Here is a 15795-nt window from a genome sequence, read left to right as displayed (position 1 = left end):
CTTACCATGTCCTCCACTATAAGGGTCTTAGGGACTATACTAATTTTTTTCTCACTAACAAGTCGAGCCAATTAGGTAAAAATATTATCCTTGGGGAGAGGAGTTTGAAAAATAGGGGATGCACTAATGACCATGAAACTCAAAGTGTTGGATCCTTCCACAACATATTTTCTTCCTTGATCCATATTACCACTTGAACTCTCAGTTGCATTTCTTTTCTTTAGTCCACCTTAATTGGTTCTATGTGATTTTCTACTGTCGAGCTTTGTTATCCTTTTCTTTTTCTACTACGTGAGTGAGTCCACTTCAATATTGAGAGAGGGAATCAAAAAGAACTTTGAACAATGGATTCAAGTTCAATTCTTTGCTTCTAAATATCTACAATGGGAGAGGGGATAACTTCATTAGTACTAGAAACAAGGTGAGGTAAACTAGAACTAGTAGCAGCTTTCAAAACTTTAGAGGCAAACGGCTTTGCTTCCAACCATTCTTTATTTGTAATAAATTATTTAGTTCTAGTAATGATAGGTAAAGTTCTAGTCTACAATTCATCTTCTTTTGGTATTTCCCAATCAATCATAGGGAATAGATAATCTTTAATCTCCCTGACATATAGTAGATCAACCACTTCTTCATTCTCTTCTTCAACAACCCTAGAAATATTCAATTGGAGTTTAAAATATTTGATTTATTTCAATGTAAGCCTTGACCAAAACCATTTTCTAACTTCATAATCATCTTCACAATCTTCCCAAAAATCCTATATCTATGAATCATGAAAGAAAGAGGGATGCATTTTGAATTATTTTAAAGCAAAATCCTAGTTGTCAAAATTGGAGCGTGGAGAATAAAATGAGAGGTTCATGAACTTGATTTTTACATTAAAGCTAAGGGAACATTGAATAGTTTTCAACTAGTAATGTATGACCTCCATAGGAAAGGTATAGCTAGAGCTTTTTCATGTCTTAAAGGCTTTTTCAACTTCTGCCAATTCTCTGGATACTTCAATCAAGACATAGAGATCTAGACAATATCGGGTAGCCTCAAAGGTTTTCCTTCATACCCTCCTATTCTCAAATATGTGAACTTTGGAAATTGGATATAGAAACTATCAAATATGGTAACCATCTAGGTTGCTTCTTCAGACAATCTCCTATTCACTTTGCATTGAAGCTTGAAAATCAACCTGATGAGGAAAGTATCTTGAACCCTTTTGAAGCCTTCTCAGTTTTTTCTCTTTTGAAAAATGGGTTAATATTCATAGATGGGAATTCTCTAGTTCCACACTTGATGAGGAAGACCTTTTCAATATCTACCATAGGCCAAAATATGAAATAGGTAGGATGACATATAAATGCCAAAAGTTCTAGACACTCATGAAAGCTCCTCATGTAACCTCACTACTATGATATCAACACAATGAATGATTTTTCTTTTCCTAGAATATCCTAGATTAAAAAGTTCATCCAATTCTCCTAATGAAAGGCATGTTTATTTCCTTTAACTTTACTCGGTAGGATTATAATATCCTTGATTTCTAGTATCATATGTTCCCTAGTAAGAGGATGAGGAAGAAGATAACTGCTCCTTTCTAGTTTTAGCGACCAACTCTTAGAATTTTTTTTAATTGAACCCATAGGCATTTGTGGAGAATTGGGCATAAGCTACACTAATAGTCCAATCTTAATACACCTCATGAGGAGGAATTATCAAAACATTGTTACAACAACCCTAGTTACATACACTAGGACTTCTCCATTGTAGGTTCTAATACATTTATATGTGGCATCATATTTATCTCAACATGCTATGACAAGTTTTGGACAATGGATGGCTTCAGGAAAACTAGAGTTTTGCAAAAACTCACTTTCAGAGACCTTTTTAGAAATATATCGGCATTTTGAATTGGAAAATATGGCCACTAGTTTTATAATGTCTTCATGAGAGAGAAAGGTATCCTCAATCTGAGGTAGGAAACCACTTATGGCTAAAGATTTTATCCTTATCAAGTAATTTGGGATGGAAAGCATCCATGGATTATTAGGTTTTAACAGGCTACAAGAAGAGTGCAAAAGGAAAGAAAATAGATAGACAAGAACTTAACTACAAGGAAAAGAAACAATAGCTTGAGAGGAAAAGAAAGTACTCACCAAGATGGTTGCATGAGAATAAATGCTAGCATAGGTGCATAACTCTATCTCCTTGTATCTCCTAACAAAACAAATTTCTAAAAGGGAAAGTCTTATTAAGGTATTAGAACTAGAGGGAGAAATATGTGCAGATAGGTAAGGGAATGAGTAAAGTGACAAGGTATTTTCCATCATCAAATGCTTCCTTAAGTTTTGCACATACCGAAACATGTCTTGCTATCATTATTATTATTCATCAATAAATACATTTATTTTCCATAGATTTCAAGAAAGAAAAATCATCTTCTATACTGCCATCTATCTAGGAATGTGTCTTTGTTAAGTTTCCAGACCAATCAACTATGACCCTTGAACTACTAATAATAGTTCAATGTTCAAGTTTTCTAGTCATCACATATTGGAATTTTTTCTCATAGGTTGACAAGACTTGGATATTATTGATTGAACTAATGAAATTGAACACGATTGTTCAATGTTCAACTTCACTAATGACCAACAAGGTCAAAAAAAAAACTAACCCACCAATGCTTAAGTTAACCTTATTGATCTTAGATTATTTTTGACTAGTGAGTATCTACACAATTAAGTCATTTACTTAGTTCATGTTGAACGAATAGTACATGCTAAGAAGAACATGTAATAGAGCATGCTAAGTCCACAATGAGTGTCAAGCCACTCATGTGCCAAGTCACTTAAGTGTCAATTAGATAGTGTATGCCAAGTGATATAGATGTTAAGTCATAGCAAAGAAAACAATATATGTCAAGCATCATAGACTTTAGATGTCGAGTGAGACAGTTTTGTCATAGTTGTTTGTAATGGTACAAACAACTATGTAAACCTTTTTTTAGCCAAATTAAAGATTGAATTATGGTATTTTGGAGACTAGGATGAATCTTAAGTTGTAATCCCTATGAATTACATGTAGCCAATCAAGTAAAGAGAATCTTTAAGAAGAAAAATGGATGAATCACAATTGTTAATTCAACCTAACCCTAAGTCACCTATGTTTTCTTAAGGAGTAAAAACCCTAAACTTTCTAGAGTATGTTGAAGGAGTGAAAGGAGAAGTTTGCATGTGCAAGGCTAAGGAATTACAAATTAAAATTACATTGCAGAATCAATTAAAGGAGAATAGAGAAAGGGAATAACATATAGAAAAGAGACATTTGATCAAGAAGGATTGAGAATACATTACTTTAGAAGTGATCTATCATCAAGCAACCAAGTGCTAACCATAGGATCAATGTTGAGTCATTCTAGTAGGTGAATTAGTTAAATTTCTTAGTAGAGTAGTCCTAATAGGTTGAATTGAAATTCTCTAACAAGGTGCATAATTTATTGTGAGTTGAAGTCCTTTAACAAGGAACACTTCTAATAGGGTGTTAAAATACTTTAATAGGGTTAGACCTAACATTCTTTGTAAGACTTTAACATGGCAAACCTTTCACAGGGTAGATCATGTCTCATGATCAAACATTATAACCTTTATTGGATACACTTTATTACTATAATAGTGAAGATTTCTAGGTGTCATCCACACCCCATTTTTACCTTCTCATTAAAGCGTTTTTGAGAAATCATATCTACTATCACACATGTGTGAATGTTTACTTGTCTACATGTTTTAGATGTACATGCTTTAGATGGTATTTCAATTTACTTATTGAATGTATGAGATGGATGTGTCGTAGTTTTCCTTTCCTATTGTAATTCCAACAATTAGTATCAGAGCCTTGTTCTATGAAAGAGAAGCTTTTTATCTTTAAGGAAATATCTTGAAATGGAAGTCTACAAGTTGGAAAAGATTATTGAGAATCAGGGAACTAAGATACAACTCATTCTACATCAACTGAATGAAGCAAGAGAAGAACTAAAGAAATCTTTGAAGAGAAGGAAGGAAATTACCATTGAGGAGAATGACACACAATACAGAGAGATGGACACTACTAAACTATTTGCTAATGGAGACTCCAATGAATTTGATATAGTTGTTATAGATCTAATGGGAAAGAATAAAGTCCAAGATGAGGAAAATAGATATCTTAGGTTAGAGAAAGAATCACAAGCCATACTACTATGTGAGGTGACTGAACAAAAGAGGAAAGCTATGGAAGACAAAGCCATGATTGAAGAAGACAAAATAATTTTGAGAAATAGACTGGAAGATAAATCATCAGAGCTAACCAAGATTTCCAACATACAATTCAATACTTTGAGTTAAATGATGAATGCCAACTATGAGTTAAATGTCAAGGACATTGAGATAACAAAATTGAAATTTTAGAATAAGAAATTGTAAAGTGACCTAAAAAGGGAAAATGAATTTTCTAAAATTTTCAATAAACCAAGTGAATCCATCAAATACTTTGAGCAATTGATGAGATCCCCTAGACCTAACAATGATACATCTAGACTAGGATACACAAGCACTAAAGAAGGAGAGTCATCCAAAAGTGCAAAAGAAAGGAGAAACAAAGGTAAGAATCATAAGAGCATGGTTCATTTTCATAAGTACAACAAACAAGGTTAGCAGGAACTTTAATGGAGAACAAGGACCATGCACATACAAAGATTTGAAGGATATTGTTATAACTATCAGAAGTATGGACATAAAGCTTTTGAGTGTAGATCCAAACCCATGTGGTTATCAAACAGGAAAGCAAAGGTAAGGAAGAATGGTAACTCTTATAAATGGGATTATAATACAAGATACAATTATCACTATTGTCAAGAATATGGACATGTTCCTGAGAATTATATTAGAACACACTTCAGAAGTGACTACAAAAGGTAGTTGAGTCAAACCACATGTTTTAGCTATTTAAATACTGGTCACATTAGTCTATATTGTCTAACAAATTCAAAGGTAGAAAATTGTGAATTTGATAAAGGAAAAGGCAAGGCGGATGTTGAAAATGTCAGAAATGAAATGATCAAGACATGGAAGAAAAAGAAGGATTATAGCACATCAAGTGGAGAAGGGATCACTTCACCCAATGGATCAGATAATCACACTTCATCAAGATAAGAAATCAAGAGGTATGTGGAACTAATATTCAAAAGTTATATCAAACATTAGTTCCAAAGGATTTAGTACTAAAATGTTTACATAAGCCTGAACAAAGATGCAAGATGTTATTAGGAATCTAATAAAAATTCTAAGTTTTCCAAGTTATTGTAGAGCATGAAAAAAATTTCTATAAGTGTAAAGTGAAATGTTAGAGGATGCCAAGCTAATAGACTAGCTAGTTGATGCTGAGCTTGTAATGGTTTCTGAATGAATGAAATGCTAATGAATGTCAAGTGAGCCTTAAATTGATTGATGTTAAGCTTACAATTATGTAAGCACTCAACATTAATTGCAGTACTCCAAAGAGGTATTTGATCGATTTCAATTCATTTTACATCATTTTGAAATAGATAAATAACAAGGAGAGTAAGAGGGAATTAGTAAATTCCACCACAAGCAATTGTAGAAGATTTGAGCAGTGATTCAACATTGTTTTGTCAAATCTTGCAAGGTTTTTATCAAGTATCGAGTTATGCTATTTATATTTCTGTAAACCCTAGTTTTACATAATGGCATCTAGTTTAAAATAAGTAGAGGGTAAGGAGGTTTTGAATGTTCAACTGGTTAGTAATAAAGTCAAACAAACCAATATTGGAGGCCATACCTTATATTGCATACAAAAAGGACCCCTCTGGTGCATTATCTATGATACCGCTGAAATTTTTAATGGTTCAAGATGTTAGGAAATGTCACAATTGCAAAATTGGGAGGATTGGTGATATGGATATTAGGAAAGCATATGATAGATTATGTGAAAATGGTGTACTAAGGGAAGAATTCAAAATTTTAGAGAAGAAAGGGTCAACTTGTACCCTAGATTTCCTAAATGTTTTCAAAACCAAATGGATTAGGATTGTACTAAGTAGGATTCAAGATAGTTCACTTTGGTTAGACAATGGACCTATCAAATTCACCAAAAGGATAATCCATAGGGTAATAGGCTATCCAATCCAAGATTGGCCTAATTCAAAAGCGGTTATTGAAAAGAATATGGGAGCCATGTGGAATAAGAAAGAAATGACAATTGATACCATCATAGATCCATTAATAGACTTTGTTATTAGGGTTATTGATCATAATTTTTACCAATCCAGCAAATTAAATAGTATGCCATGTATTTCAGTAGATGTTAGTTATAAGATTGTAAAAAAGGATCACACATATGATCTTGTTGAGCTACAACTACAACAATTGATTGAGAACCTGGGAGCTATAAGAAAGACAAAGAGTGCTCAATGAAAATTTGGATCAATCTTGATATGTATTTTCTTTTATGTTCAAAATACATTTCCCACATTTGCAACAATTACATGGAAAACAAATAGGTCAGTGCCAATATAAATAGTTGAGTTCATTGAACAACTAGGTGAAAACTTTGAGTTAGTTATGACTAGTTTCTTTGAGGACTTTAAGTAGTCTATGAAGAAAAGATTGAGAATTCTAGTATCACTGGTGGAAAATCATTATGAAGATATTTGTTTCCTAGTTAATGGTGATTACACATTTGTTCAAGAAGCAACTCCAAGGGTAAGATAGCTAAGGCCAATAGGATATGAAATCAATGTAGGTGAGGCCTCTATAGCAATAAGTGCACTACTTGTTGAAGAAATAGATAAAAATGCTACTATATTTGGAAATGATGAGATGGCTAAGTCTATAATCACTATGGAACTAAAGACCACCTCTGTTATAAATAAGAAGGAGAAGTTGGCAAAGAAATTGAAAGAAAAATTTGGTGAAGGTGCAGAGTAGGAAGAGGATGAAGAGGAAGAGGAAGAAGAGGAAGAAGAAACCAAAACCCAAGCACCACTTGCATTAACACAATAAATAAGAGAGGATCAGCAAGAGGAGGAGACAAAACTTGCAAAAGGTGTCGAAGAAGAAGGAGCCAATAACAAGGTGTCAACCCTCAACAAATAAGAAGTGAGAATACTAAAACAATTATAGTAAAGTATATTTTTGATCTAACTACTCAAAACATCAATCCCCTAATAGAGGAAGATCTAAAAAAGATACTTGATCAATCTAAACTATAGGCAAAATTGTGTGATAATCTTGTATTGGTGAGTGTAGATGAATTGCAAAAAATAGTGACTAACACAATAAGGAAAGAGGTGAATACACAAGAACCACCTACCATCACCCCTCAAGTCACTCATGTACAACTTTTGGATAAGATACCAAAAACTACATCAAAAAATATTGATACAGTTGCTTAAGGCACCACTGAAGTACAGAGTGAAATAGGTTAGTTAGATTTATCTACATCTCTAGCACAAGTACAAGTTGCATCACAAGGAATTGTGGAAAATAAGGACAAGCTTGAAGAGACCAAGTTGACACTAAAAGTGAAGGCATAAGTAGCAATTCAAGCCCTGGTAACTTTACCAAAATTTGGCACTCCTAGTCATACTCTTTAGAAGCCAAGCACAGATGTAATACCATTGTAAATCTTAGTTTTGAGTCCAAGCTCATAAAAGGATAAAGAAGTAATACAATATGGAGATGTAAGCCTTGATGAAGAGATTGAGTTACCAAATTATGATTATGACATAATGACAAGAGAGTAGATGGGTATTTTGCAAGAAGCCCTAGCTAGAAAGAAGCATCAGGAACTGCTCAAAAGGGAGCATAGGCAGAAACAAGCATTACTAGATATTAAAGATATCTTTTAGATGCATTTAATCTGCCTACTCCAAATGAGAGAAAGCAACTCATTAAACAATTGACAAACATAGTGGAAAAGGTTAGTGATGAAAACTTTGATACAAATATTAAACAATTAGAATGGCATGAAAAGAAATTCCAAAGTAAAGTGAATGAGAAAATATCAGGTGACATAACATTTGCATTGGCAACAAAGTTAGAAAGTGTGAAGAAGGTACTTGAGAACATTTTCTCATTGTAAACTAAACTATGCAATCCAACACTCTTCACACAAGAAACAAGGAGTCACATTTTGAGCTTGGAAAGCCAAATTAATGCATCAGGTGCAAAATTGCCTATGAATCCAACTCAAAGTGAAAAAAATTTCAAAAATTGATTGCAAGCACAGAGTCAGTTAGCACCATTGTCTGCAAATGAAGCCAATATAAGGGTCAAACCAATTAACATCCAAACAGCATTGACTCCACACATGGAGCTTTTGCACAAGGAATTAGGTTATGCTAAAACTCTTATGAAGAAATACCCCAATATTTCTACATTAGATAACCTAGTTCACCTTACTACTGAGTTGGCCATCCAAATTAAGTCTTTAGATATAGCATGTGAAAATTGAGATTCATCTCTCAATATTATACTAGAGGTCCATAAATCCTTTTTAGATAGACACACTATTAGTGTATAGCCCATTGACATTAGTGTCAAAAGGGGGGAGAGTAAGAAAAGGGGGAGATAGAGAAAAAAGGGGGAGAGTAAGAAAAGGGGGAGATAGAGAAAAAAAGGGGGAGAATAAGAAAAGGGGGAACAAGAAAAGAATAGGACAAACAACAAGAAGTCAAAGAGTATTAGTTGAGACACATTTACTCATTAGGAGTATAGAATTTTGAATATAGAATAGACTAATCAACTTAGGAAAAGTTATCAAATTTTAAAGTTTTGTACATAAGTCAAATAAGAGATATGTTATGCTTGTAAGAAAAAGGATATCAATGCATGACCTAGTTTTTTTGACACTCATGTCAAAGGGGGAGATTGATGATCTTAGATGAGTTTTGAGCTAAGTGTCTCAGATTGGTTTTGACTAGTGAATGTCTACACACTTAAGTCATTTACTTAGTTCATGATGAACAAGTAGTACATACCGAGCACAACATGTACATAATAGAGTATGCCGAGTCCATAGTGAGTTTCAAGCCACTCATGTGTCGAGTCACTCAAGTGTTGAGCAGATAGTATATGCCTAGTGATTCAAGAGCTGAGTAAGTAGTGCATACCAAGTGATACAGATGCCAAGTTAGAGCAAAGAAAATAGTATATGCTGAGCATCAGAGACTTCAGATGCTAAGTGATATAGCTTTTTCATAGTTATTTTTAATGGCACAAACAACTATGTAAATATATTTTGAGCGGACTTAAAGATTGAATTATGATATTTTGGAGATAAGGATGAATCTTAAGTTGGAATCCCTATGAATTGCATGCAGCCAATCATGTTAAGGGAAGGTTTAATCAAAAAAATGGATGAATCATAGTTGTTGATTCATACCTAGATATTGATTCATACCTAACCCTAAGTTGCCTATGTCTTCTTAAGGAGGAAAAATCCTAAAATTTCTAGAATGTGTGGAAAGAGTGAAGAGAGAAGTTTGTATTCACAAATAGAGCATTCATGGTGGCTAAGGAATTGTGAATTGAAATTACATTGTATTATTAGTTAAAGGAGAATGGAGGAAGGGAATAACATACAATAGAGAGACATCTGACAAGGAAGGATTGAGAATACATCAATTTAGAGGTAATCTATCATCTAGCAACCAAGTGCTAACTATAGGATCAATGTTGAGTCATTATAGTAGGTGAATTAGTTAAATCTTTTAACAGAATAGCCCTAACAGGTTGAATTAAAATCCTCTAACAAGGTGCTTACTTTATTATGAGTTGAAGTCCTTTAACAAGGCACACTTCTAATAGGGTGTTGAAATCCTTTAACAAGGTGACACCTAACAGTCTTTGTAAGTCTTTAATAGGGCACACCTTTTACAGGGTAGATCATGTCTCATGATCAAACATTGTAACTTTCATTGGATACATTTTATTACTGTAGTAGTGAAGATTTGTGGGTGTCATCCCCACCCCAATTTTACCTTCTCATTGGAGGGTTTTTGGGTAAGCATATCTAGTGTCATACATGTGTGAATGTTTACTTGTTTACATGTTTTAGATGTATATGCTTTACATGGTATTTTAGTTTTCTTATTGAATGTATGAGATGGATGTGTGGTGAAAGTTTTTATGGGTCAAAGTTTAAACTACTAATTCACCCCTCCCCCCTCACCCTCAAAAGTTTACCTTTCCTATTGTAATTCCAACAAACTTGATACCAAAAACCTACAAACTCATGAACTTTGAACTTTGAATGTTGAAGTAACATGTTCATAGTTCAAGATCAGTCTTAAGTTCAAAACTTGAAAAAGTACAAGACTCAAAATGATGAAATTCTTGACAAGAATGGTAAAGATGTTGAATTTTTGAACTCTTCAAACTCTTCAGTTCAAGTTGAACACTTATTTTTAAAATGAAAGTTTTGTTAACTATGTGACAATAAATATTTACATGGACCATGTATGGGTAACAACTGGCTCTAAATGGGGATTTGGACTATAAAGGACCAAAAAATAAATATAGATATCTTTGGTTTCAGCCTACCACTAATAGACCAAACTAAAAATGAACTAAAAAAAAAGAAAAAAAAAGGTAAAGACTAAACTAAGACACAACAAAAATTTCATATATAGGCTTAAAACAATTATAATTGGTAAAGTCTCAAATCTCTCCCATTGTAGGATAGGGGTATCTCGGTTCCATCCAAGTACCTTAGTTTGAAAGAATTAGCTCCATAGACTTTTCTCCTCTCAAAAGGATCCTTCTAGAGTGATTAAAACTTCCTATGTGCTCCTTTAGGTTCTCTCCTTTTGTCCCATAATAACATCTTGTTATCTTCGATGAACTTCTAGGGTCTTGCCTTACGATCAAAGATCTTTCTAACTTACACTTGATTAGTGGTTATGTGACCTACTGCCTTCTCTCTTTCCTCTTCTATCTTCATAAGGTAAAAGAACTACTTTTAGAAAGCATCTTGGAATACTTCATCTTCAATGAATTCTTGAAGTATGGTAGTTTCCAGTTCAAGAGGTAGAGATAACTAAGCCTCAATTCCATATACCATCCTAAACAGACTCATTGTAATTACTCTTTTAGGATTTATTTTCTTTGCACATAATGCCTCAAAAATCATTTTGTGCCAAACTTTAGCATTTTCATTCACCAACTTTTTCATAGTAGAGACTCGATTCTTATTTGAAGACTTGCCTAATTTTTCCTTTGTGAAAATTAATTAAATGAATAGGAGAGATAGATTCCATTATCATTATAGAAAAGTTACAATTGTCTTGAAGAAAAACTATGAGCATTATCTATTATCATTTTTTCTAGGACCTTAAACCTAACTAGGATATTTTCCATCAAAAATTTCTTACCACCTTATAAGTAGTTTTCTTTACAGGTGTTGCTTCAACAGATTTAGTAAAATAGTCAGTGGTGGTCAAGATGTGAATATGGCTTACACTAGAATTTGGGTTGAGGGGTCCTATGAAGTCTGAACCCCATTTTTTGAAAGGCTCTTCTATAATCACAAGCCTTAATGGAAGAGTTACTAAAATAGGCTTAATAGAAAATAAATTGCAATTTTCACATTTGCCAACCCACTTGTAGGCATCTACAATCATACCACACCAATAATACCCATTCCTCAATATTTTAAAAGTTGTGATTGTAGATGAAAAGTATCCACCACAAGCCTTATCATGGAAAGAGTGAAGGAGTTTCTCTTGTTGATCCTTATCTACACACCTCATAAAAATGCCATCTAAACCCCTCTTATAGAGAACATGATCACATACTTTGAGGATTTTAAATTCAAATTCCTTCTTGCTTTACTAGTGAGATGTTTCGAACATTCATTATAAGCTAGATAATAGGAAATATCTAAAAACTATTTGTCCATTAGACCCACTAGTAGCGCCAACAATTCTATTTCAACAACTTTTTTGTTATTTTTTTCCATAAGCTTACAAAAGCCCTACCATTTCAAAAACTTCATTAGTATAATCTCCAAGTCAAACTCTTGAACTTTTGACACCCAATATACTCTATTGTTCATAGCTACCTCTTGTTTAGTAAGGATACTTTTCACTACCATATTCATAAAAAAGACTATGGAGTGAGAGTACAATATGTAATATTGAAAGTGATTTATTGCTTTTATAACTATAAAGGCTTGTTTCTTCATGAGAGAATAATTCAACTCATTCTTCTTTAACAACACACTCATAAAATAAATTGGGACTTCAACATCTCTTACATCATTTTTCAATAGAATGGCAGACATCCATGTTCACTAGTGTAGCACTGATTAAAAAAATCCTTCTGATAATCAAGATGAGCTAAAATTAGGGCATTTGCAATGGAAACCTTCATCTCATCGAAGGCCTTCCTAGCTTCATTGCTATTTTTAAAGGTTAGCTTTTCACTAAGAAATTTTGCAATAGCTCTGGTGGTTTCAACAAAATTTGGAACAAACCTCCTGAAGTGATTGATTTTCCAGAAGGACCAGATGCCACTATGGTTAGAAGGGATACATAATTTTTGGATTACTTGAACTCATTTAGGTTCTATTCTAATTCCATATTTTGATACAAAGTGGCTTGGAATTTTTCCCTCAGTAACACAAAATAGGGATTTCTTGGGATTGAGGGACATGTTGTGGTCCCTTCATCTCTAGAGAACCAGCTTCAAGTCAAAAAAAAAAAATCCTTATTCTCAAGAAGACTGTCACAACATCTAGATATATGACTATTATCTTGTTTAATAGATGCCCAGAAGATGAGTTCATATCCATCTAGAAAGTGAAACATACATTGATAAGTCCAAATGATATTATGCTATCAGAAAAGGTTCCCCTAGCAAATCTCTGCATCGACAAGCAAGTTCCTTTATAAGCACTATTCAATGGTTACTAGCTTGAGACCAGCGTGCTTTAATAGGGTGGCCTCTCCCTTTTCTACTTTGCTACCATCTACAAGATATGATCCATATTGGGTAAATCAAAATAGTCCTTTAGGCTTGCTTAGTTCAAGTTCCCAAAATCTACACAAATAGTAATTTCTCTACTTTTCTTTTGAACAGGGACAATATTGCCTACCCATGTAGAATAATGAATTGGGTATATTATACGTCCCTTCAAAAAAATTTCCACCTCTTTAAAAATTATATCAGCCACCCTAAGATATTAATATCTTAGCTTTTGATGGAAGGGGATCATGCTCGACTTTAAATGAATTTTATGCTTGAACTTTCCTTGTCAAAATTCTTTTAAATCTTTGTAGGACCATGCGAACATATCTCCAATTTCATTCAAAAATTTCAAGAATCTACTTCTCTTAGATTCATTAAAACACTTACCCAAGTTAACTAGCTTCAAATTATCTTTAGTTCTAATATTGATATTTTCACACTCCTCAAAAAGATCTTCCCTTTCATTGGAAATCTTTACCGAAATAACAATATTTTCTATCAAATAATTATTCTAAGGCTATCGAACATTGTAGAATAAAATTCCCTTTTAGTCAAACAATCTTATCATCATAATTTTCCTTCTCACCTAAATAAGGTTCATGGAATTCTATGCTTAAACCTTTAAAAATCAAGAGATTGAAACTTCTTGGACCCTGAAAGAAATGCACTGATATGTGCATCATCATCAAAAACTTTTCTAGTGGTTGTATTGTTTGGTATGCTAGGGAGACAAATTATTTCAATGGTGTATACATCATTAGAAAAATTTGGATGTGGAATCTTAAGGGAAGCTAAACCAGTTAAAGCTTTTGCTCTAACATTATATTCCCTTGGCATAGATTCTATAGAAAAGGCTTCAAAACCCTCAAGCTCATCCCACACTCTATTTATGTAATGCTTAAGTCTTGATTTCTTTACAACAAAGATATCTTGAACCTTCTTGACAACCAGTTTGACATCTCCTTTGGATTTCAAATTAAGTTTTAACTCCTCTTGTTTTAGCTTCCTCAATACCTAGAAGAAAAGCCTTGTATTTGACAGTATTGTACATCTTCTCAAAATCAAGCTTGAAAGTCTTTGGAATAATCTTTCTTGAAGGTGTGATGAGAATGACTCTCTATCTAGAACTAACCTAGGCACAATTTCCATCAAATTATAATTTCCACAATCCCTTTTCTACCATCTCTTCTAGTCCTACAATGTCTTCTTTAGGAAACACAAGATAATTAGAAAAAACAATTTCATTATATAAGATGTGAGACCTGGGATCCTTAAATGGAAAAATTGTATAGTTTTTTTGTTCTCTGGTTTCAAAATAACTTTCTTATCCTAGATTGGTATATTATCTTGAGACCAATCTAATTTCATCTCCCCACCTAAATATTTAAAAAATATTTTACTTAGGAGAAACCTATACTTGGTTGTGATGTTAGCAACTAAGATAGTCAATTTGACTCTCTTATTAGGGAATTTGACCAGAGAAATATGAGCTTCCTTGATCTAACCCACTAAAGGGACTTGTTTGGAGACCATGGCATAGTATTTACTAATTTTTTTCATCAAGGGTAAATCTAGGGCTTTGGCTACTGTAGCTGGCATGATATTATCAGAGGCTCTAGAGTCAATAATGCAATTACTCGACCTAAGACCATGGATAAACAAGGATACATAGAATGGGTTAGGTTTTTCAATAATTGAGCAACTTTGCATGGTTTCAACATGAATATAAGATTTATCAATTTTAGGTAATTTTATGTGTTCTACAAGTGTTCTGATAGTTACCATTGAATTGTTCTGTTGAATTGATCTAGAGGAAGGAAAACCTTTAACATATTCAATCAACCTATCTAATTCATTGGGATTAGATTTGAAATAATCAAAATGAGAAATCTAGATTCTAGTAGACCTACAAAATTAGCCAAAGTCAAATGTGAATTTAGGTCCAGGATTCTTCAAGAATTTCACCTCTTGAATGGGATTCTTTTGAACTTTGGGGTTGTCCTTGTGCTCTCCCATTTGATCTTTCCACTTGCTTGTAGGTGTGGAAGAAGAATGAACAAATGGAGACTTGTCACTATGGTTACTCTTCATAATCACCGTACATTAAGGATATTCAAGAGTAGTAAAAACATTGCCACCTCATTCTGAGTCAGACTCATATTCAAGGAAATAACTTATAGAGTTGTTAGGTCCTTTTGAAACTTCTTCATCAATGGGTACTTCTTCAATAGTCCCCTTATTAGCTTGCAATTCTTCGTAACATATCATCTTAGGACAAGAAATTTTGTCATGTTCATATGTTAATTGGAAGATGCACATATTTTTTCTCTTGGCCAAGGGGCCTTCAATCATCAATTTTTGGTTATTTGGTAACATGTTGGCTACTTCCTTGCCACTCCTAGATTCTAGAAATTCCAAGGGATGTCACAATAGGGGGCACTTGTTCCAAGAAATTTTATTTTCATCTTTGAGACAACATTCAATAGTCTTTGAACCAAGGGATCTATTGAACTAGAAGTGGATACTTGCACATTGGGTATCTATATGTCTCATCTCCATTTGTTTGTAGCAAGGAAATCATCTTCTAGCTCAACAACCAATCTTTGTGTTGCATCAACATTTTCTACCTTGTCATGCCTCAAATGAAATATTATGTTAGGTGGCAAAGAATTGAAAAGGAAGCCTTTCCTATTCTCTACATTTGACCTTTTCACAATGGGGATTTTGTATAGGACTCTATTAGATTCACTTAAAAATCATACATGGTTCATGGACT

Source organism: Cupressus sempervirens, chromosome 11, assembly GCF_028749045.1.
Source record: "Cupressus sempervirens isolate cs-2001-9-10 chromosome 11, ASM2874904v1, whole genome shotgun sequence".
Classification (NCBI taxonomy): Eukaryota; Viridiplantae; Streptophyta; class Pinopsida; order Cupressales; family Cupressaceae; genus Cupressus; species Cupressus sempervirens.
The sequence above is the reverse complement of the archived record's forward strand: the minus strand, read 5'-3'. Positions refer to the sequence as shown.